General features: G+C 46.4%; 1 long non-coding RNA gene across 1 annotated transcript; it reads left to right on the top strand.

The window, feature by feature from the left end:
* Positions 1 to 8,816: 8,816 nt before the first annotated feature.
* LOC138545758 (uncharacterized) lies at positions 8,817 to 20,901 on the top strand. The gene is made up of 2 exons (XR_011290854.1): positions 8,817 to 9,633; positions 19,246 to 20,901. It is a non-coding gene; the product is annotated as an uncharacterized lncRNA (long non-coding RNA).
* Positions 20,902 to 21,421: the final 520 nt, after the last annotated feature.

A 21,421-nucleotide genomic window follows, 5' to 3' on the forward strand; every position in this document is an offset into this window, starting at 1 on the left:
TGGCAATTCCTCTCTGAACAAGAGTACCATCAGCAACCCCATACACGTGTTTCAGCCTTGTTGGGCACCATCAGTGAGGTGAAGCTGAGCCTCTCTAAGCACAGTGAGCAGGGAGTCCACGTCTGGTTGCCCCCAGGTAACCTAGGGTGACCAACCCCAAGTTCCTTTCAAAAATACAAAAAAGGTAGCAGGCGCCCCTCTCTCGAAAGAACAAGGCATGATAACCTGTTCAGTGGTTATTAACCACATTGAGAGTTCGCAGCCATTGCTTTTTGCTCACTGTACCTTCACAGATGGGAAATATCCATTTGCATATCAGTCTTTGTCCCGCCCACAAGGGCAGTCCAGCACCAAAATGCTATGGCAATTCCTCTCTGAACAAGAGTACCATCAGCAACCCCATACACGTGTTTCAGCCTTGTTGGGCATCATCAGTGAGGTGAAGCTGAGCCTCTCTAAGCACAGTGAGCAGGGAGTCCACGTCTGGTTGCCCCCAGGTAACCTAGGGTGACCAACCCCAAGTTCCTTTCAAAAATACAAAAAAGGTAGCAGGCGCCCCTCTCTCGAAAGAACAAGGCATGATAACCCGTTCAGTGGTTATTAACCACATTGAGAGTTTGCAGCCATTGCTTTTTGCTCACTGTACCTTCACAGATGGGAAATATCCATTTGCATATCAGTCTTTGTCCCCCCCCACAAGGGCAGTCCAGCACCGGAATGCTATGGCAATTCCTCTCTGAACAAGAGTATCATCAGCAACCCCATACACGTGTTTCAGCCTTGTTGGGCATCATCAGTGAGGTGAAGCTGAGCCTCTCTAAGCACAGTGAGCAGGGAGTCCACGTCTGGTTGCCCCCAGGTAACCTAGGGTGACCAACCCCAAGTTCCTTTCAAAAATACAAAAAAGGTAGCATGCGCCCCTTTCTCGAAAGAACAAGGCATGATAACCTGTTCAGTGGTTATTAACCACATTGAGAGTTCGCAGCCATTGCTTTTCACGTGACAGGAGAACAGTAGAAGGGAACGCTGTTTGAGGAAACAGGCCCAGGAAAAAGAGGAAAAGAGAAAAAGCTGTCAGAGGTAACAGGGAGTACGAACTTGAAACGCTGTGAATTAAATCGCGTGTGAACCGACAAGAAGTACAGATTTCACCCACTCGCTCTCCACGAAAAGCACGTACAAGGAAATGGTGTTCTACACGTACCTTTTATACACACGTCACAGACGCGCATACGCGCTGAGGCCATTTCCACCAATTACACGCTTTGACACTCAGACATGTATTTTTTTTTAACACGCGCCATTCTCAACGGCCATGCACGTGATGTCATAGACGCGCCTGGGGGGCTTTGGGCCAATGAATTAACGTACGTGTGCTGATGCGCTTACGCGCTAAGGGCCTTTCCTCGAATTACACGCAGACGTGCTGGATTTTCACGTGCCAAATCACTCCGTATCAAGCTGGCCACGCGTAAGCACACGGAAGACCACGCTCCTGCCCAGAAGGCCGAATTACTGCCCCCCAGAGCCCCGAGCACGCTCCCACCTGCCATCTGCTGCTGCCTGACTGCCTGCTGCCCACGTGTCCTGCCATTTGCTGCCTGCACATCAGCCAGGGGTGCTGTTGCTGTGACCACCCCTGCTGGAACCGAAGACTCCCGACTGGGATACCATCGCTCCACAGCCCAGCCCCAGGACCCAGTTGCCCACCCACTCCTGCCTCTGGGGTTGCCAAGTCGGGCGCTGCAACATCTGGCACCAGTGGCAACCCCCGGCCAGAGAGGCAGAGGCGCACCAGCTTCACTATTATTTTTTATTTTAACCCTTTTTTTTACTTACCTGACCCAAAAAATACATATATAAAAAACAAAAAAAAATTCGAGATTTTTTTTTTCGGCCTTGTTTTTCGAGATTTTTGTTATTTGAGATTTTTTTTCAGCCTTTTGACCGACCACCGTGACTGCCATCAACGCGGAGAGGGTGGCAGTCCGACTATTCCATCATGTGAAGAAGCGCTGGGAGGACTTAAGGTCCAGGACCCTCAAGAAGGACCGGCGCCTCCTGAAAGCAGCGGATGCTAAGGGGCGCCGGGGCCACTTGTCGGAAGATCAGATGAGGGTCCTGGAACACATATCCCCAGCGCTCCACGTCCAGGTCCTTGAGAGGCAGACCCGTCTGGAGTTGAGCGGTAAGTGTACATGCATACTGACTATAAGCTGTGCGTGTGGTGGTGTGGCAGGAGTGTGCAGGTTGCATATGTGGTTTTATGTGGCCAAGTATGGGGGGTACAGGGCCGTGAGGCTGACACATGCGAGGGCTCTCATGTGTGACACATGGATGGTGCTTGTGTGTGTAGGCTTGCATGGCAAAGGATGTGGAAGAATGATTGGCAGGTGTGACATGGATGCCGATCTGAACACTGCGACAGTTGGCAGAGGTGTACACATGCATGCAAGTGTGGTGGTGTGGGTGCATGTGTAGTGCACTCCCTGTGTCGCATGTGATGTCTGGCTCACCTTTGCCTGCTCATGCTGTTGTATGTGTATGGATGGTGCTGGCTGTTGTGATATGGCTGTGGTATAGCTAATGTGTGCAAGTTGAAATGACATGTGTGTTGGGGATTGTGATGCCATGTCTGAGGTTTGCCAATGCCACTCATGTACAACTGTCATGTGTTTATGAGTCCATTATACTGTGCCCTGATGCCTGTGTTTTATTTCTCCCTGTCTGCAGCGTCAACTGATGAAGAGGGCGGAGAAGGTGCTGTGGAGCACAGCGGCAGGGGTCGCACCACCAGCCAGAGATGCAAGGCCCGGCTCCCCTCCCAGGTTGTGATCTCGTCGGGGAGTGAGGAGTCCGGTGCCGCGTCCGAGGCCGCAGCTGCCGGGGGGAGGTCCAGGAGGCGGAGGTTGGAGTTGGACTCCTCAGCAGCAGAAGGGGCAGCTGGGACCCCACAGGGCACAACGGAGGAAGATGGCACAGAGTCATCCAGGTTGGTGGGGGGTTTGGTGGAGGAGGAGGCCGTGCAAGCAACAGAGGCGGGGTCTGGAGGTGGGGATTCCACTGGTGCTAGTGGTGCAGTGCTGGACCAGGTGCAGGTGGCAGCACAGGCCGCCGCGGAGGTGCCTGTGTGCAATCCTGTCCCTGCTCCTGTCACTGCATCATCTTGCACCAGCAGGGATGCCGACCTCCAGACCCGTTCTCAGGGAGGGGATTGGCTTACACCAACTGGCCTTCCTCTCCCTGCAGATGTGGCTATCCTGCAACAGGTTGAGCCTGTCCAGGGTGGGGTGGTGTTGCGTCAACGGGCCATGCGAGCTGACCTTCAGTCTTTCCATGATGAGACTGCACGTCTTCTCGCATGGCTCGTTGACCGCGTTGACCCACTGGGACAGCTCACCATGGCCGGATTCCTCCGTTTCCTGGACCTTGTTCCGACCACCTCCTCAACGGAACCCCCTATGCCCCATTCGTCCTCCATGCCATCTTCCCACCCATGTATCACCTGGGTGCCCTGTGGAGCTGCCTCTGACCGTGCGGCCAGGCTGGTGGACAACAGATCCCTGCCACAGTCGGGAGTCGGACGTCCAGCAGGGGTGGCCACATCAACAACTGCACCCCAGCTGGAGGAGGATGTGCCGGCACCATCGGACAGGGCACATGGACAGCAGCAGTAGCAGCAGCAGCAGCAGGAGGCTGTAGGTGGGAGCCACGATGGCTCGGGGCATTTGACATCGGAGGGGCAGGCATCGGCCGGAGGGCAGGAGGACCCAGGACAGGAAGTGTCTTCCGTGTGGCAGCGGTTGGGCCATGCCATAGATGCGGAGCGGCAGCGGGCAGAAGAGGCACGGCTCACGATGGTCAGGGCGGAGAACTCCATGCGTAGGGCCCTGAGGCGCGCCGAGTGCCTCGAGGCAATCCGCAGGGAGTTGGAGGAGAACATGTCATCATCCCTGCGGACCCTCAGGGCCATGGAACAGGACCACCTCCGGGACATTGAGCAGGAGTTCGATGATGCCCTGGCCCGCAACATCCAGAAGTGAGCCGTTGGACTAGCCCGCTGCCATTGTATATAGTTAATTAGTGTTAGTTTTTTTTTTTTTTTTTTAATTTGGGGCACTTGGACTATGCCCCACTTTTTTGTATATATTTATTAGTTAGGTGGGTTTTATTGTAGGTTTCATTTACATCGTTGGGATCATGGACCCTGGATTTGCTCTTTGTACATAGTTTGACAGTGGATTTGTGGCCTTCATCTTTTATTATTTTTTCACCATGGAGCAATGGATTTTCACTTTACTTTCCCTTTGGATTTGCTTTGTTGGATGGTGACTTTGGACACAATTTCATTACGGTTATTTTGGATTCAATTTTCATTATTTATTATTTTGGTGGACATGCTGCATTTTGATATTTGTTGCCATTATTGTCTCTTTTGATTTCATTCACTTCATTTACACTGTAATACATTTTTGTTTCTTACTTCAATGTGTGGACTTCTCTCATTGGTTTCATGCCTGCCACAGTCGTGTGTTGCCATTGTGTGGGTCTGACGGACTTGTACTCATGTGCATACTTCTTATTTGTTATCTATCATGTAATGGGTATTTCAATTTTGAATGGATGTAAAGCTTGGTTGGGTGTTTGGACTGAGGTGGCGTGGGGTGTGATTTGGGTGGGCATAGGAGCCTGGGATCTGGATTGTGATGACGTGTTGGCTGGGGGACATGTGTGGGGGCCTGCTGGCAGGTGCCCCGCACTGCTGGGGGGTGGGGTGCTGGGAGACATGAGTTGGACATGAGTGGGGGCCTGGTGGAGGGTGCCCCTGACTGCTGGGGGGTGTGGGTGCAGGGGGACATGAGTGGGGGCCTGGTGGATGGTGCCCTGCACTGCTGTGGGGTGGGAGTGCAGGGTGACATGAGTGGGGGCCTGGTGGAGGGTGCCCTGCACTGCTGGGGGGTGAGAGTACAGGGGGACATGAATGGGGGCCTGGTGGAGGGTGCCCCTGGATGCTGGGGAGTGGGGGTGCAGGGGGACATGAGTGGGGGCCTGGTGGAGTGTGCCCTGCACTGCTGGGGGGTGGGGGTGCTGGGACACATGAGTTGGACATGAGTGGGGGCCTGGTGGAGGGTGCCCTGCACTGCTGTGGGGTGGGACTGCAGGGTGACATGAGTGGGGGCCTGGTGGAGGGTGCCCTGCACTGCTGGGGGGTGGGAGTACAGGGGGACATGAGTGGGGGCCTGGTGGAGGGTGCCCCTGGATGCTGGGGAGTGGGGGTGCAGGGGGACATGAGTGGGAGCCTGGTGGAGTGTGCCCTGCACTGCTGGGGGGTGGGGGTGCTGGGACACATGAGTTGGACATGAGTAGGGGCCTGGTGGAGGGTGCCCTGCACTGCTGGGGGGTGGGAGTGCAGGGGGACATGAGTGGGTCCTGGTGGAGGGTGCCCTGCACTGCTGGGGGGTGGGAGTGCAGATGGGCATGAGTGGGGGCCTGGTGGAGGGTGCCCCTGGATGCTGGGGGGTGGGGGTGCAGGGGACATGAGTTGGACATGAGTGGGGGCCTGGTGGAGGGTGCCCTGCACTGCTGGGGGGTGGGGGTGCTGGGAGACATGAGTTGGACATGAGTGGGGGCCTGGTGGAGGGTGCCCTGCACTGCTGGGGGGTGGGGGTGCTGGGAGCCATGAGTTGGACATGAGTGGGGGCCTGGTGGAGGGTGCCCTAAAGTGCTGGGGGGTGGGGGTGCAGGGGGACATGAGTGGGGGCCTGGTGGAGGGTGCCCCTGGATGCTGGGGGGTGGGGGTGCAGGGGGACATGAGTGGGGGCCTGGTGGAGGGTTCCCTGCACTGCTGGGGGGTGGAAGTGCAGGGGGACATGAGTGGGGGCCTGGTGGAGGGTGCCCCTGGATGCTGGTGGGTGTGGGGGCAGGGGGACATGAGTTGGACATGAGTGGGGGCCTGGTGGAGGGTGCCCTGCACTGCTGGGGGTGGGGGTGCTGGGAGCCATGAGTTGGACATGAGTGGGGGCCTGGTGGAGGGTGTCCTATAGTGCTGGGGGGTGGGGGTGCAGGGAGACATGAGTGGGGGCCTGGTGGAGGGTGCCCTGCACTGCTGGGGGGTGGGAGTGCAGGGGGACATGAGTGGGGGCCCGGAGGAGGGTGCCCCTGGATGCTGGGGGGTGGGGGTGCAGGGGTACATGAGTGGGGGCCTGGTTGAGGGTGCCCTGCACTGCTGGGGGGTGGGAGTGCAGGGGGACATGAGTGGGGGTCTGGTGGAGGGTGCTCCTGAATGCTGGTGGGTGGGGGTGCAGGGGGACATGAGTGGGGGCCTGGTGGAGGGAGCCCCTGGCTGCTGGGGGGTGGGGTGCAGGGGGACATGAGTGGGGGCCTGGTGGAGGGTGCCCTGCACTGCTGGGGGGTGGGGGTGCTGGGAGACATGAGTTGGACATGAGTGGAGGCCTGGTGGAGGGTGCCCCTGACTGCTGGGGGGTTTGGGTGCAGGGGGACATGAGTGGGGGCCTGGTGGAGGGTGCCCTGCACTGCCGGGGGGTGGGAGTGCAGGGGGACATGAGTGGGGGCCTTGTGGAGGGTGCCCTGCACTGCTGGGGGGTGGGAGTGCAGGGGGACATGAGTGGGGGCCTGGTGGAGTGTGCTCCTGGATGCTGGGGGGTGGGGGTGCAGGGGGACATGAGTGGGGGCCTGGTGGAGGGTGCCCTGCACTGCTGGGGGGTAGGGGTGCTGGGAGACATGAGTTGGACATGAGTGGGGGCCTGGTGGAGGGTGCCCCTGACTGCTGGGGGGTGGGGGTGCAGGGGGACATGCGTTGGTGGGCAGTAGTGCAAGGTGACATGTGGGTTGGCTGGGGGGCATGGGCATGGTGGATGGGCTGCCTGCCGGACATGTGCAGGGTAGTCCCCTGTGGTGTGGGCAGCCTGCAGGGGCCGTGGAGGGTGTAGAGGTAACACCTGGGAGGATCCACACAGGCAATTCACGCGTAGTGCTCCCTGCGCACCCCTGGAATACACGTACCCTGATGGAATCGCGTGTGATACTTCCTGCGCACCCCTGAAATATACGTACCCTGCTGCTTTTGCATGTGATACTTCCCGCGCACCCCTGGAATACACATACCCTGCTGCTTTTGCGTGTTATACTTCCCGCGCACCCCTGGAATACACGTACCCTGATGGAATCGCGTGTGATACTTCCCCCACACCCCTGAAAACCACGTACCCTGCTGCTTTTGCGTGTGATATTTCTGCGCCACGGCTGGTTTTGGAGGCTAAAATCCATGAATACGCTGTGCGATGAAAAGGATTTTGTCGCACGCGGCTGGCACAGTGTATCACACGGGGACACTGTGCGCCAGCCGTGTGCACCACTTTTGTGCGAATTTTTATGAATTACCCTATATATATATATACAAGACCAAGGGGGTCTAAGGAATTAGAAGCAAGAAATATGCAGACCACCTAGATGGGGAGGAAAACAGGCAGTGCAAGTAATCGTTAAACCCAGTTCGACATCCGAGGCAACCTAACTAGAAGGAAGTCCGAGCCCTACGAAGAGTGGAGCCTTGTGCTCAAAAGTACCTGCACACGCGGGTGCCAACGGGCAAAGGGGAGTCTCTTCAGGGAAATCAGGCAGTTCAAAGAGGTGAACAAAACGATGATGAACAGGTCCCCGCTACTCAAGCGCGGCCTCCACTTTTGGGCAGAAGCAGGGCGCGAGTGCGGAAAAGGGTTGCTGTTTACGAGAGCGATGGAAAGCCACAGGCTCCTGCGGGAGGGCGACCGGTTAAGGTATTGACTACTCACCGGTCCCCGATGCAGGCAGACCAATGCTTCTCCGGTTCCGTTTTGGTACTGGCAGGTTCAGGTGCGATCAGCAGGATGTCTCGACGCCGTGTAGATTCTTGCGACAGCAGGAGTCAGGGTCGAGGGTGTCCCAAATGCAGCGAACATGCACAGGTTTGTTACCACAGCAGGGCAACTCGGCAACCGCATGTATTCTGGTCCCAAAGGACACGTCTCACTTCAGACCTGGGAACGCCAAGTGTACAAATCGTGTGAGAGTGCCGAGGACTCGGAATTTAACAGTAGCCAGACGTCGGTGACAGAGCAAGATTCCTGTGTAGGCTGGTCAGTCCACTGGATGGCCCAGGAACGCTTCCAAAGGCTTACGTACAGGATTTGGTGAAGATGCCGAGAATAGTTGTTCCCACTATTCTAAAGGGTCGAAGCGCCTTTGCAGACCTTCTCGTTCCGTCAGAGGCCGTGTGGTCTCGCAGGACGACAGCAGTGCAGGGTGCCAAACCTTTAGCGGGTCACCAGCGATTCCTCGACTCAGCTTCTTAGTTGCAGGATACTTGGCTCCTTACCCTTTGTTCGTGAGAACTCAGAAGATCAACATGGTAGTGGGGTTTTCAGCCTCCTCTTTCCAGAGTTCCCTTCGTGCCAAAATGGAGAGGGCCCAATGGGAGATCCGCTCACAAACACTCACACCATACGTGGACCTATCACAGACCACGGTGGTCCCAGGCATTCAGGACACTCTAGACACTCTGGCACCCAGGATGTGTATTGGGAACAGACATCCCAGCCCACATCCTGGAGGCACACACAAGGCATGCAGAAGCCCGCGAAAGCGTTGTGTTTCGCGGGAAAGTGCATGACCAAATAAGGACTGCCCTGGGTCGGCTCGACCTGGGGGAAGGTGAAAGGGCAAGACGGTCAGCGGACAGGACAAAGAACCTCTTGGCATGGCCATTTTGGAGGCCAGGCCACTGTAAGGATATTTGGCATGTTACAGCACAAGTAGCATTACAGCACTACTGCACAAGTAGCATTACAGCACTACTGCACAAGTAGCATTTTTTTTTTGCAGCACCACCACAAGGGTGCGGTGCATTGCTATATGGGTTAGCAGATTAACAAGGAAAGACAGGCTATTCAGTCAAAAAACGATTTTAATATATAAGATGCAAAGCTATTTTACAGTTAAAAGCACACGTGTTCATTTAAAAATGCACACTATTTTTCACCTGAAATGCCTATATTGCTAGAGACACATTTGAAAATTAACAGCTAACATATTAACAATTAACCTGACTAATAAAACCTTATTTTAATATAACCCACTAATAAAATGTGTTCTCTACTGCAGAATTAGGCATACTTTGAAAACCATTTAAATGAGTGTGCAGATTTTTCTCTTCTCTGCCTGATTATCCGTGTTGTTGTGCACAGTAACGGCAGGAAGGAGGAAGTCAGATTTGCAACAATTGCAAATGTATAAGCGAAGCTATTGTTGAAAAGTAGGAGGATGAGAGATGATGGATTTCATTGGAACACGTCATAAAGAGGGCTGAGAGGAAAGTTTTAGTGGGCAGTAGCAGGGAAAAAGACAGGCAGACATCTTTCTGCACTACTGGGGAGAAGACCTGGCTGTGGGGGTGTCCTGCTGCAGTCGAGACTGGGGAAAGCTGAAAGAATTACCTTTCCACTGGCAGAGGCAGTCCTATCTGAAAAAGCTGAGAATTCCAGGCAATGACCCCGGCTTGAGAAGGCAAGCGTTCCTTTTTATTGGAGTTACGCCAAGAGAGCCACATTCACAGAGAGAAGAATCTGAACAGATAAGGTAATTACCTAACTGGGGGAGCTGTGTGTGTGCACGAAAGTATGCAGTCAGTTTAGAAAAATGAAAGTCCCGTGCGTGTCTTTATCAAGTGCTAATGTTGCAATTTAAGTTCTGTTCTCCGCCACTATAATTGCAGTGTGTCATTGAAAATGCTTTGATTGTTCCCTTTTATTGCTGTAAAAAATGAGATCATGCCTAAATGTAAATTTTATAATACAGAAAATATTTGAAAACAGACGGGTGGTTTATTTTCTATTTACCATTACAATGCCAATGATGTGGGGAGATTTTTAAACAGTGCAATGGTCATTTTAAGACAGATGTGTGTATGTCAGAATCAGTATGAATAATTGTGAATGACTGTAGTATAACTTGTTGGAGGTACATGAGCCAACGGGAAGAGAGACTCTCTGAACATAGCTCCCTACCGTATATAAGGTAGTGGAAATTACCACAAGACTACCACATATAGCTCTCTGTCGTAAATAAGTCAGTGAGTTTGCCCATGGTGGCGCACCAACACTATCCCTGGAAATTGTGGTTTCCCTAGAATGCAGGTCTGAGGTCTCTCTAGTGATCACACGAAAAATCTAAGCGAAGATAAGGGATTCTGGACATTGGGGCCACAAATAAAACAAGGGAATTATGCTCACCAAAATACCACCAACCACGTATACCAAATATGCAGGTCTGGGTGCTGAAATAATGCATGTCCATTGTATTATTGTTGCACATGGCCAAATCTGAATACAAAGAGTGATTATTGCTAAGTTATTTCTCGGCGGTAATAAAATACCGTCAGGCCCCAAATCTCCACAAAATACCCTACATATTTATGGTGCGTTGCAGGCCGGGAAAGTGATCATAGAGTACCTACTGGGCGTGGCAAGCGTGTCTCACACTGCCATTTGCACATTAAAGGGAACCCATTTTATAATAGCAGTGTGCCACTAAAAACGAATTTCAGAATGTCACAAAGGGAAACCACATTCTCAGATCTAGTGCAATATTTAGAGGCAAAGTTATTTGCACATGGGAATTGGTCTTCGAACAGTACCTTAGAATGGAGTAACCGCATTCAGGGTGAGGTGCAGAAAGAAAAACTAGACAATATTTTTGCAGAAGGCAGCATAATTCAGGTCTGCCTTACGAGATTATTGAATGCAGCCGATAAAAGTGCAGAGAAAGACTGTTTAATACGTCTATGCGGCAAAATATGGTTTATTTTAAACAAGTCACTGCGAATGCAAGAGAATGATACTCAGCTAATTAACAGGTTAAAGACTGAAATAGATGGGGCAAGTAAAAATCAGGAAATGTTGAGAGCAGAATTGGATGTATGCCAAAAAGACATGCAATTAAAATGCAGAGACTTTGATACTCAGTTATCCAAAAGCAAGAAACAATTTGAAGATAGTGAGCAAGAATTGACACACTTAAAAGCCTTAGTGGATCACATTAGGCAGGATAAAGATGAGGTTGTTTCAGAAATGCAGATTTTACAAAAAGAACATTGTGAAAAAGAAGGTGATCTCCAGAGTGTAGAACAAGAAATGATTAAAATGATTCAAGAAAGAGACAAAAGAAATAAAGAGTTCAATGAATGCCAAATTCAAATGTGTGACATGCAGGAGGCAATTAATAAAATGAGTGATGAAAATAATTATTTGCATGATGAAGCCAACAGACTCCTTAAAAAGTGTAAGGACTTAGAACAGCAAATGTGCATTCCCAGGTCACAGGAGAGGCGGCAGGGTACCACATTCAATGGAGTGGAGGTGAATTCTAGCTCTGCCCAAAGAGCTAGTGCCCCAGTGACTGGGCCGGTGACTGAACTTGGTTGCAGCGCCCTTGGGGGATTTGATACTCCCATTGGGGGCAGCCACCAATCTCATACACCTGAAAACAGGATTGAATCACAAAATAGTGCAATTCCATGCATTGCAACAAGTAGCCCCATAAAAATAATGAAATCCATTAAAGCCCTGATCAAACCATTTAAAAAGGGAGGTGAATGCTGCATTGAGGATCACTTAGAAGCGGTGCATGACATTTTTAAAGCGCTCCAGATACCTAAGGAACAGTACAGACAATATTTTCATTTAACTTTAGATGCCCCGACGGCCAGCATCATAAGGGGATTAAATGAACAGCAGAATATGACATGGCTGGAGTTTGAAAAAGAAATTAGGCGTCATTTTTCTCCTTTTCAGTCATTGCAAGAGGCAAAGAAAGTTGCGTACACTATTACTGCTGGACCTAATACATCACCTCGCCAATTTTTACAAGACTTAAAAAGAGCATTCTCTCGCTTTGATGTATCTTTTGACTCAAATTCCAATGAGTTTAAAACCGCATACTTCTATGGGCTACAGAAAGACATCATATCCCAATTGGTCCGTGAATTTGACCGTGACAAGTCCCTTGAATGGATTGTACATCAAAGCACCAAGCTATATGAGGTACTCTATTGTCAGGGTAGAGAAAGTGATAAAATGAAAGATACTAGGCCTAAATCTAAAGAACCCTCAGCCACAGTAATGGAAATCAGGTCAGCCAAAATGTCCCTTGAGTCTGCTCAAAGCCAAGGTAAAAATAATGTGACACCTGAACAAAGGGGTAATCAACAAAGATCGCCATTGCCTGTACCAATGTTCCAATCACATGATCCTAGTAATAGAGAGAGCTACATCAGCCCTAGATATTTAGGAGATAGACCCCGGGTAAGATACCGGTCTGATATGGCAGGTATGAACAATAACCAGAGACAAAATCAAGATCAAAGAAATGATGGTCCCTACCAGTCATTGGGGACACAGAGCAGATTTGATCCCAGCACCATGATATATGGTAATCAGGATAGGCCCCGATATGTGGATCGATTTACTGATAATGGAAATCAATATAGGGGCCAGTACCCACAATCTGAGAGACAGGACATGAGGCAAAACGTGAACTACAGTCCACGCCAGTACAATGATTCCCCACCAGGGGACTATAATAATAGGATGGGTGCAAACCGCTCCCCTCCACAAATGAATCAAGAATTCAGAAACCATCCCAACCGGTATCAATCACCTGAGAGGTATCAGAATAGATCCAATCAGGGGGAAAACAACCAATATCGACCTAGGCCACAGAAAGAGGATCCTAGAGAGGTGGAAAGGTTCCAATGCCTTGAGGCCCAAGTGAAAATGTTAGCTGAGCAAATAGGAAAGCTCTATACAGCGCAAAAACAACCTTCCAAAGAGGGGGCTGATGGCCATAGCAATGACCGGGGGGCTTCCGAAAAGTGACTAAGTACTCATGATAACTGCAGTGCCAAAATGACAGATTGCTCTGATATAACTTTGCATAACGACTCTGAGATGACTAATGGATTAAAAATGAAAGTACCAGTAAATGAAATTGTGACAGAAAGTGCAAATACTTCTAAAAAAGAGGTACGGTTTAACTTAGAGCTAAATAAAACAGTAAAGATTTGCACAAATGAAAAAGAAACATTAGGAATTCCAAAAGAACAAAGGGACAGATTTAAGAAAAATGACTCATGCATGGGGAATACCAGTGAACAAGGAGTAAATGGGGATGCCATAGCTCCTTCCCTGGGCAAGCAAAACAATTACCAAACACAGACAGAAAAAGGAAATACTCACAAGGAGGGTACAAGTCAATCACCTGAAAAATTCTTTGAGCCACATATTTTTGAAGAGGCTGAAAGGGCTGGTATTACACTAAATGATCACAAATGCACAGAATTAAAAAATGACAAATTGCTGAATGATGTTGTGACACATGTTCAGTTGGAAGGTTGTAATGTGGTCTCTGATGTTACCCAGATGGATGGGCGAACGGTGGCCACACTCCAAAAAACCTCTGAACATGGAGAAATGAATAAAATATCTCGCACAGAAATGGGTAAAAAGGAGGGAAAAATGTCTTTTCATTTACCAATGTGCTTAGCCAAAAGTGAAAAAGGCCTGAGAAAGGTGAGCCCTGAAATCAGTAAGAATTCACATTTCTTATGTGTATTAGAGGAAGTTGAGGACAGATATTATGCACCCATCACTGTAGAAGAAAAATGCCACACCTTTGCTATGATTGACACTGGCGCACAGGCCACAATTATGTCCAAGGAGCTGGTAAAGAGTATCAATGAAGGGAGGCCTCCACAGAGTCAGATCACAGTGAAGGCAAATCAAGGCCCAGTGCATAACTTTAATGGGGAGGAGGTGCCCATCATAGGTGTAACTGAGGTTGACATAAAAATAGGAAAGCACAGAATGAAACAAGAGGTATTGATCACATCTATTTGTGAAATTCCATTTCTGATGGGGACAGATTGCCTGAAAAGATTGTCTCCTCTCATAGATGGGGTGAATGGAGTGCTGTGGTCCTTAACCAAAAAACCATTGAGGCCTAAGAAACTAAAATCACAAAACAGCAATATAAAAGAATGTCACACCGTTGCCAAAACAAAGGATGCTGTGGAGGTATATCTACAGAATAGCTGCATACCTAGTGTCACTGTTATATTAAGGTGTCAAGACAAAGATCAGAGCGACAATGAAAAACTACCTGTACAAATATACTTGGACCCAAGGAAAGATTGGCAGACTGCCATAGACGAACACACATTACGTTTCTATTTAAAAGAGAATACATGCAAACAGAATATTGTTCCTAAAACAGATTCAGAAAAACACATTACCACTCTGGCAGAGATACACATGGAAGATGAGCAACCATGGGTTCACGCTGGTATAAATGATTATCTTAAAACAATAAAAGCCACTTTAGCGCTTGAACATGAAAGGAGTTTCATTAATGAGAAATTGTTGCAAAAAATTATGGAGAGGGAAGAAATCCCGAAATTTAGGATTAAAAACCAATATGTTTCTGGGTTGGACAGTCCAAACTTTGAAAACCGAATTACAGGCAGATGCATGCTTAAAATTAGCATTGGGCAGAAAGCAATTTACCATAATGTATGGATAGTGAGTGGAGCACAAAATGAATTTTACATGGGCAATGACATCATGCACAGAATGTGTATGGTGTTAGATTTCCTTAATCAAAAAATATGGTCGCGCCTAGGTGGGCCGGCGCCTGAATTTGAAGACAAAAGAAGGGCTTATCATTGTGCACAACTAGTTCCTTATGCAGTCGAATTACAGATGAGGAAAAATACTATTATTCCTGCATTTACAAAACAGTTTGCAATAACACTGAAATGCAAAAATGGACAGCAGATGAAAGGCTCTGATGCATTTGTATGCCTGAATGAATCCATAAAACAGCAAGGCCTGGATTATGAATACATTCCATTGGTAGACATTGGTGAGGGATCTGTAAAAATCATGGTGAATAATAAAGGTTGTCAGGATATTCATTTAGAGGAAAACTCCCCATTAGGAATGGCCATACAAAAATCACATTATACGGCAGATTTAAATAACATGGTGATTGGGAATATTCCTGAAAAATATGTAGATGCCAAGGGCGAGTTGCCAGAACACCTGGACTCTCAGCCCAAAGGAATGTTTAAAATTCATTCTGTGTATCCTTATGATTCAAATGAGACAGTGTGCTGCCATCAAGAGGATTGCATAATATTTAATTTAAATGAAAATGAAACAGGAAATCAGCCCATTGAAGTGGAAGCTGATATGCCAAAATATTTGAAAGTGGCAGCTCTACAAAAAGACACAGCCACACAGTTAGAGGAAAGCGCTGAGATTCCTTTACCAGAAGAGTTTCCAGAATTTTCCAGAATGGTAGAAGAGCAGATCTCCTTAGCGGATGCATGTAACAGCGATGAGGATCGACGCACTCTGAGGGAAATATTTATGGAGTTCAAGGATGTATTTGCAAAAGATGCTTATGATTGTGGTTTAACTGATTTACATGTGGCCACACTACCAGAAGGTTGTAGCAGAAATCCAGTGTTTGTACGCCAGTATAGACTACCGCTGGCATGTTTAGAATCATTGGCAGAGATTATTAAAAATTTGGAATCACGGGGAATAATTAGGCCCATTCATAGCACATCCAATACGCCTATTTTAGGTGTGTTAAAGCCAAATGGTCAATGGCGGCTGTGTGCAGACTTAAGAGAGTTAAATAAAAGAGTACCAGTATCTAGATGGCCACTACCATTCATTGATCAGGGCCTAGCTCAGATACATGGTTCAAATGTATTTACCACGTTAGATCTCACATCTGGATATTGGTGTGTGCCATTGGCAGAGGAGATACAACACCTATTTTCCTTTACATTTGACAGGACTCAATATGCCTGGCTTAGAGCTCCGTTCGGGTACATCAATAGTGGGAGTGAATTTGGCATATTTTTGAGAAAGGCCATGCCGGATGCAGCGGAAAGAGGGACAATAGTTTATGTGGATGATGTCTTGATAAAAAATGAAAACCTTAAAAGCCATTTTGATGAAATAAGACATGTGCTTGGCCAATTGCAGAAAGCAGGCGCCAAAGTATCTTTGCAAAAAGCACAATGGTGCAAGAAAAAAGTGAACTTTCTAGGGCATGAAGTGACTGAACATGGGCTAAATCCACAAAGGAAGAAAATAGAGGCCATACAAAGATTAAAAGATCCTAAAAATGTGAAAGGAGTAAAAAGTTTATTAGGGATGACAGGCTATAACAGAAAGTTCATTGAGAATTATGCAGAAATCACTCAACCATTGACTAAACTGCTTAAACTAAATACTCCCTGGAGATGGGAAAGAGAGCAATCTGATGCAGTGGCTAGATTGAAGGAATGTCTTGTAAAGGCACCATGTTTAGCATACCCCATAAAGGATAGGGATTTCTTTATAGAAATAGGCTTTTCTGAACATTGTATGTCAGCAGTGTTATCACAAAAACACGATTTGAATCACAAAACCATTGCATATGCAAGTAAGGCATTTTCCCAAGTTGAAATGAAATTTAATGAATGTGAGAAGGCCCTATTAACCACTGTGTGGGCGCTACAACATTTTCGCCCCATTGTTCAGGGAGAAAAGGTGATTATTGAAACAAATCATCAACCTTTGCAATTTTTAGAAAGTAAAAGAATTAGATCAGGCAATCTAGCGCAATCCAGAATCACTTCATGGACGCTGGCATTACAAGGTTTTCCCGTAGAAGTAAGATATGGACAAAATAAAAAGAGCCCAATTGCTCAAGGGTTAGCTGACTTACATGACTGTGCAGCTGAACAAATAACAAATGAAATGGATGTGGAAGCTAGTTTACAGGAATTTGAACAATCACCACACAAAGCTTTTGATGAAAAAACATGCAAGGATTTGCCAACTGTATACGTGGATGGTTGTGCTTTTCACATTGAAAATGACAGTAATAAACAATTAGTGGCAGGAATAGGAAATGTCTGGTTGAAATGTGAAGGCGTTCCTAGTATAGGGATGAGGATTGGAGATAGGAGCAGTCAGGTGGCGGAATTGGCAGCCATCTATAAAGCAATTGCTACTGCAGTTGATAAAAAGTTCAGTGAAATTGTCCTGGTGACTGATTCTGACTATGCACGGAATAGCTTTGTGGAGTATTTGCCTGGTTGGAAAGCAAGAGGCATGGTTACATACAACAAAAAGTCACTTAAACATGGAAAAATGATACAAGCCATAGACAAATTGGTGTCAGAAAATAATTTAACAATATACTGGAGAAAAATTCGTGGGCATTTAAAAACACCAGGAGAGGATAAGGAGGGAAATGATAAGGCAGACCATCTGGCTAAGATTGGGGCTGTGATGGGAGAATTGCTACCTATTGATTATTTAATGGGTGAAATACAAATTGATGCAGTCACACGGTCTAAAGCACCAAAGGAGGTAGATCAACCGGTGGTGCAGTGGAGTCATGACACGCCAGACCAAGATTTGATTGAGGCACAAAAGAATGATCAAATTTTGGGAATCTATTATAATCATTTGATGGATCCTGAACAAAATCCTTTAACAGAAAATGATTGTATGGGAAAAGAAGAGTTGAGGGTGCTATTAAAGAACAAAAAACGAATTAGATTACAGGATGGACTCATGATTAGAGAGTCCATAACAGGGCAAATACAGTGGGTAGTACCCCTTTCATTCAGAGGACTAATGCTACACCATGCACATGATGCCATAACTGCAGGCCATAGAGGTTCACAAAAGACATTAGAAATACTAAAAGATTATGCTTACTGGCCACATATGTCCCAAGATGTGGAATTATATACTAGAGGATGTCTAGTATGCGCCCAATTTAAACCTGCTTCACCAATGCATAGAGCACCATTGATGAAAAGAGGCCTAACTCTCCCATGGTCAGATTTGCAAATAGACTATGTAGGTCCTTTAAAAAGGTCGAGCAGGGGACACCGCTATATTCTGAGTGTGGTATGTTTGATGTCAAAATGGATTGAGTGCATTCCCGCACCAGATTGTAGTGCGCAAACAGCAGCCACATTGCTGGTGAACCATGTGTTCTCAAGGTTTGGGTTGCCACAAAGAATTGAGTCAGACAGAGGAAGTCATTTCACAAGTACTCTAATGAGCAAGGTATGGCAAATACTAGGTGTGAAAAGGAAACTACATATCGCATATCGGGCGGCGTCTTCAGGTACAGTTGAAAGAAGCAATAGGTCTGTTGTGGACATTTTAAAGAAATTTGTGGCAGAAGCAGGTTCCAGCTGGGATTTGCGTTTACCATTGGTTTTGATGGCAATCAGGTCGACTCCTGCCAAAGCATCAGGTGTTAGCCCCCATGAGGTCTTAACAGGTAGGAAAATGGTGTTACCACAACACCTACTATACAGAACACATGAGCAAACTCTAGTGAGTGCATCCACAGTTCATGAATATATTGATGAACTGAGGAGGCATTTGCAACATGCATTTGCTTTTGTGCAGAGAAATCTGGAAAGAGCTGCTGACAGTGCTAAGTCATATTATGACAAAAAGACATCAGTAAAGGAATACAATGTAGGGGATCAGGTGTACAAGTTTCATTTTGGAAAAAGTAAACAGAAAAATTCTAAATTTCTGGCAGCCTGGCAGGGGCCATTTCAAATTATAGATAAAGTCTCTCCTGTAGTGTATAAAATTTTGAAAAATGAAGGTGAAACAGCAATAGAGCAGTTTGTCCATGTAAATCAAATCAAACCATGCCATCCCAGACATGAGATCAGGCAGCTTGAGCATGTGGAAACGGATAGAGTCCATTGAGAAAATAAATGGGTGTAATCAGGAGGCAGTGACAAAGAAGTTAAAAAAAAAAAGTTGATTGTTATGATGGCACATAAACACTGTAATATATGTGAAAATATATAATATAAATAAATAAATAAATAAATATATAATATAAATAAATAAATAAATAAATGCACATATAACGGAAGCTCGTGGTTGGTGTACAGAGAGAAAGTGTATTAAATATTGAATGCTGTTTTATATGTGTTTGTTTTCTTTTAACTTGTGTTTAATTTCAGAAAAAAGAAAAAAAAAAAAAGAAGTATTTTTACCAAGCATGTTTTATTTTTGGCAAAAAGGTGGAAATTAGTATTGTGCTATGTACTTAATCTGTTTATTTTCTATTTTGATTTAGACAATTAACATTATTTGATCGGAGGTTCCGGGATCAGAGGCCACGGGAGACGATGGAGTCCTGGAGTCCCCTGGATGAAGACCAAAAGATGCCTGCCTCCAGGTGGAGGTGAAGACAAAATAACCGGAATACCAAAAGAGATGAATACTGTGGATTCAAGATTGCCAAGATGAAAGAGTACTCGAATGAACCGAATAACATCGCTGGTCGGGACATACCAAAAGAGACAAAGCAAAAGTTCCGGCATATGAAGTTCCACGTATTTATTATTTTAATTATTTATTTTAACTTGTTATATTACTTATTTGTTTTAGTTAGTTGTTTTATTTCATTGTTTTTAATTGACTTGGAAAATTTAAACTTAAAGTAATGCCACTTCCACTGAGAAGGCAAATGTGGAACATTTTATGAACTGATGGACTCAGATGAAATGTTAATTGCAAATTTTCATTGATGCACATGAATATTCATTTTGTTGGATTGCTATATTGTAAAAATAAAAATAGAACAAGTTGTTTTTAGGAATTGGCTTGGATTATAGCCAAGTTCTAAAAACAAAAGGAGGGTATATGTAAGGATATTTGGCATGTTACAGCACAAGTAGCATTACAGCACTACTGCACAAGTAGCATTACAGCACTACTGCACAAGTAGCATTTTTTTTTTGCAGCACCACCACAAGGGTGCGGTGCATTGCTATATGGGTTAGCAGATTAACAAGGAAAGACAGGCTATTCAGTCAAAAAACGATTTTAATATATAAGATGCAAAGCTATTTTACAGTTAAAAGCACACGTGTTCATTTAAAAATGCACACTATTTTTCACCTGAAATGCCTATATTGCTAGAGACACATTTGAAAATTAACAGCTAACATATTAACAATTAACCTGACTAATAAAACCTTATTTTAATATAACCCACTAATAAAATGTGTTCTCTACTGCAGAATTAGGCATACTTTGAAAACCATTTAAATGAGTGTGCAGATTTTTCTCTTCTCTGCCTGATTATCCGTGTTGTTGTGCACAGTAACGGCAGGAAGGAGGAAGTCAGATTTGCAACAATTGCAAATGTATAAGCGAAGCTATTGTTGAAAAGTAGGAGGATGAGAGATGATGGATTTCATTGGAACACGTCATAAAGAGGGCTGAGAGGAAAGTTTTAGTGGGCAGTAGCAGGGAAAAAGACAGGCAGACATCTTTCTGCACTACTGGGGAGAAGACCTGGCTGTGGGGGTGTCCTGCTGCAGTCGAGACTGGGGAAAGCTGAAAGAATTACCTTTCCACTGGCAGAGGCAGTCCTATCTGAAAAAGCTGAGAATTCCAGGCAATGACCCCGGCTTGAGAAGGCAAGCGTTCCTTTTTATTGGAGTTACGCCAAGAGAGCCACATTCACAGAGAGAAGAATCTGAACAGATAAGGTAATTACCTAACTGGGGGAGCTGTGTGTGTGCACGAAAGTATGCAGTCAGTTTAGAAAAATGAAAGTCCCGTGCGTGTCTTTATCAAGTGCTAATGTTGCAATTTAAGTTCTGTTCTCCGCCACTATAATTGCAGTGTGTCATTGAAAATGCTTTGATTGTTCCCTTTTATTGCTGTAAAAAATGAGATCATGCCTAAATGTAAATTTTATAATACAGAAAATATTTGAAAACAGACGGGTGGTTTATTTTCTATTTACCATTACAATGCCAATGATGTGGGGAGATTTTTAAACAGTGCAATGGTCATTTTAAGACAGATGTGTGTATGTCAGAATCAGTATGAATAATTGTGAATGACTGTAGTATAACTTGTTGGAGGTACATGAGCCAACGGGAAGAGAGACTCTCTGAACATAGCTCCCTACCGTATATAAGGTAGTGGAAATTACCACAAGACTACCACATATAGCTCTCTGTCGTAAATAAGTCAGTGAGTTTGCCCATGGTGGCGCACCAACACTATCCCTGGAAATTGTGGTTTCCCTAGAATGCAGGTCTGAGGTCTCTCTAGTGATCACACGAAAAATCTAAGCGAAGATAAGGGATTCTGGACATTGGGGCCACAAATAAAACAAGGGAATTATGCTCACCAAAATACCACCAACCACGTATACCAAATATGCAGGTCTGGGTGCTGAAATAATGCATGTCCATTGTATTATTGTTGCACATGGCCAAATCTGAATACAA

This window comes from Ambystoma mexicanum, chromosome 1q (genome assembly GCF_040938575.1).
Source record: "Ambystoma mexicanum isolate Mex_15411 chromosome 1q, UKY_AmexF1_1, whole genome shotgun sequence".
Lineage (NCBI taxonomy): Eukaryota > Metazoa > Chordata > Amphibia > Caudata > Ambystomatidae > Ambystoma > Ambystoma mexicanum.